Consider the following 3,605-nt stretch of genomic DNA (forward strand, 5'->3'; position numbering starts at 1 on the left):
CTTGGTCAGGTGACTCGATGAATGAACTTAGAGGGTCAACTTTGTGAGGTGACTTGATGAACGGACCTAAAGAGTTGACTTGGTGAGAGTACTCAGTGGGGTGACCTGATGAACAGACTTAGAGAGTTGACTTGGTGAGAGTCCTTGGTGGGTCGACCTGGTTGGGTGACTTCGTGAACTGACTTAAAGAGTCGACTTGGTGGGAGTACTTGGTGGGGTGACTTGATGAACGGACTTCAAGGGTCGACGTGGCGAGGTGACTTGATGAACGGTCCTAAAGAGTTGACTTGGTGAGAGTACTTGGTGTGGTGACTTGATGAAAAGACTTAAAGAGTCGAATTGGTGAGAGTACTTGGTGGGGTGACTTGATGAACACACTTGAAGGGTTGACTTGGTGGGGTGACTTTATGAACGGACCTAAAGAGTTGACGTGCTGAGAGTGCTTGGTGGGGTGACTTGATGAACATAGTTAAAGAGTCGACTTGGTGAGAGTAGTTGGTCGGGTGACTTGATGAACGCACTTGAAGAATCGACTTGGTTAGAGTACTTGGTGGGGTGACTTGATGAACGGACTTAAAGATTCGACTTGGTGGGCCGACCTGGCGGGGTGACTTGATGAACGGACTTAGAGAGTCGACTTGGTGAGAGTACTTGGTGACTTGGTGGGCCGACCTAGCTGGGTGACTTGATGAATGAACCTAAAGAGTCGACTTTGTGAGAGTACTTGGTGGGCCGACCTAGCGGGGTGAGTTGATGATCGAACTTAAAGGGTCGACTTGGTGAGAGTACTTGGTGGGCTGACCTGGCGAGGCGACTTGATGAACGAACTTAAAGAGTCGACTTGGTGAGAGTACTCGGTGGGGTGCCCTGATGAACAAACCTAAAGAGTCGACCTGGTGAGAGTACTTGGTAGGCCGACCTGGCGGGGTGACTTGGTGAGCAAACTTAAAGAGTCGACTTGGTGAGAGTAGTTGGTGGGCTGACCTGGCGGGGTGACTTGATGAACGAACTTAAAGATTCGACCTGGTGGGCCGACTTGGTAGAGTGACTTCATGAACTAACTTAAAGAGTCCACTTGGTGGGCCGACCTAGCGGGGTGACTTGATGAACAAACTTAAAGAGTCGACTTGGTGAGAGTAATTTTTGGGCTGACCTGGCGGGCTGACTTGATGAATGAACTTAAAGAGTCGACTTGGTGGGGTGACTTGATGAACGCACTTGAAGGGTCGACTTGGTGGTGTGACTCTATGAACAGACCTAAAGAGTTGACTTGGTGAGAGTACTTGGTGGGGTGACTCGATGAAAGGACTTAAAGAGTCGACTTGGTGAGAGTACTTGGTGGCTCGACTTTATGAGCAGACTTAAAGAGTCCACTTAGTGAGAGTGGGCCTAACGGGGCGATGTGGTGAGTGCGCCTAACGGGGCAAGTTGGTGGGGTGACTTGGCGAGTGGTATTAGAGAGCTGACGTGGTGAGGCGACTCGACGAGTTGGTTCATTGAGATGACATGGTGAGCTGACTTGGCGAGTCGACATTGCGAGCGAACTTAAAGAGTCGACTTGGCAACGTACTCAAGTCGACTTGGTGAGGCGACCTGGCGAGCGGGCTCAAAGAGTCAACATGGTGAGGTGACTCATTGAGTCAACATGGTGAGGTGACTCACGGTGAGGAGCTATCCTTGAGGTGACTTGGTGGGCCTACTTGATTAGTCGACTTGGTGAGCCGACCTGACAAGCTGACACGGTGAGTGGGCTTAAAGAGGCGACGACTTGGTGGGGTAACTCAGCAAGCCAACTTATCGAGGCGAGTTGGTGAGTCGACTTGGTGAGCTAACTTGGTGAGCACACTTAAAGAGTCAACTTCGTGAGGTGACTCGGCGAGTTAGCCCACTGATGCGACTTGGGCAGGCCAACCTGGCGAACGAACTTAAAGAGGCGACTTGGGCGGGCTGACCTGGTGAGCGAACTTAAAGAGTTGACTTGGCAACGTACTTGAACAACTGACTTGGTGAGCTGACATGGTGAGTGGGCTTAGAGAAGCAACTCGGTGGGGCAACTTAGCGAGCACACCTGCTGGGGCAAGGTGGTAAAATGACTAGGTGATTCGACTTGGTGAGCTGACTTAGGGAGCTGACTTGGTGAGCGAACTTAAGGGGTCGACTTGGTGAGGCAACCTGAATAGTCGACTCGGTGAGGTGACTTTGGGAGCCGACATGGTGACATGGTGAGCGGTCAATTCTTGATTTGGCAAAGACCACATGGTTAGATGACTTGGTGAGCCGACCTGGCTAGCAAAATTGGCAAGCAAACTTATAGAATCGACCTGCTGTCCCCAGCCAGGATCACACGCCTGGGTCGACCCAACTTGCGTCACCCGACTAGGTCAACCCATCTCCGTCGCCCCAGCCTCGGGCGACCTGACTGGGTCACGAGAGTGGGTCGACGAGGGGAAAAAAAAAAAAAACAAAAAAAATCATGGGAGGTCCTGTACAGTGAAAAGTGCTAAATTTTGGGCATTACAAAAAAAAAAAAAAAAACAAGTTACCTGCTTTTGGATCACGCACAAGTTTCAGTTCACGTATTGCCGAGCTGACTCGAGGCGTTATGCCTAGCTAGCCAGATTCGAGGTAGGGTAGCCGAAATGATCCGATTTGAGAATTTTCTTTATAAAAAGAGATCATGATAGGCCTCGTAAGGCAAAAAAGAATGAAATTTTGGGAGTTCAAAAAAAAATGTTACCCGGTTTTGGATCGCGCACAGGGCTCGGGTCACGTAGCATCGAGGTGCCCTGGGTGACATGATTCGAGTGAAAAGTCGACGGTGGCATGAGTCATGCAAAAACATTGGAGGCCATTAAGGCTTGAGGCGCTTCGAGTCGAGGTTGCTGAGGCGGGTCGGGTTGAAAACTTTGGGCGTTAACCAAAAAGAAAAAGTTAACCGCTTTTGGATCATGTACACGGCTCGGGGCACTTAGAATCAAGTCGAGCACGGTGACATGATTCGTGCAAAAAATTTGGAGATGACTCGAGTCGGGGCATCCGACTCTATTCGAGTTCAAAACTTTGGGACTTGACAAAAAAATGAAAAAAGAAAAAGTTACCCGGTTTTGGATCACGTAAGTAACTCGGGCCACTCAGAATCAAGGCGAGTGCGATTACATGAGTCGAGCGAAAAAAAATGGAGGCGGTTAAGGCTCGAGGCAATTCGAGTTGGGGTAGCTGAGTCGATTCGAAAACTTTGGCCGTTAGCCAGAAAAAGAGTTAATCGCTTTTGGATCACGTACATGACTTGGGGCGCATAGAATCAAGTCAAGCACGGTGACATGAGTGGTTCAAAAAAATTGTAGGCGATTAAGGCTCGAGGCGATTTGAGTTGGGGTTGCTGACACAATTCGGGTTGAAATCTTTGGGTGTTAACCAAAGAAGGAAGAAGTTAACCGCTTTTGGATCACGTACATGAGTCCTACGAAAAAACTGGAGGCGGTTAAGGTTCGAGGCGATACGAGTCGGGGTCGCCGACACAATTTGGGTTGAAAACTTTGTGCGTTAACCCAAAAAAAGAGTTGACCACCTTTGGATCATGCACATGACTCAGCACACTTAGAATC

This window comes from Cupressus sempervirens, chromosome 2 (assembly GCF_028749045.1).
Source record: "Cupressus sempervirens isolate cs-2001-9-10 chromosome 2, ASM2874904v1, whole genome shotgun sequence".
NCBI classification, from domain to species: domain Eukaryota; kingdom Viridiplantae; phylum Streptophyta; class Pinopsida; order Cupressales; family Cupressaceae; genus Cupressus; species Cupressus sempervirens.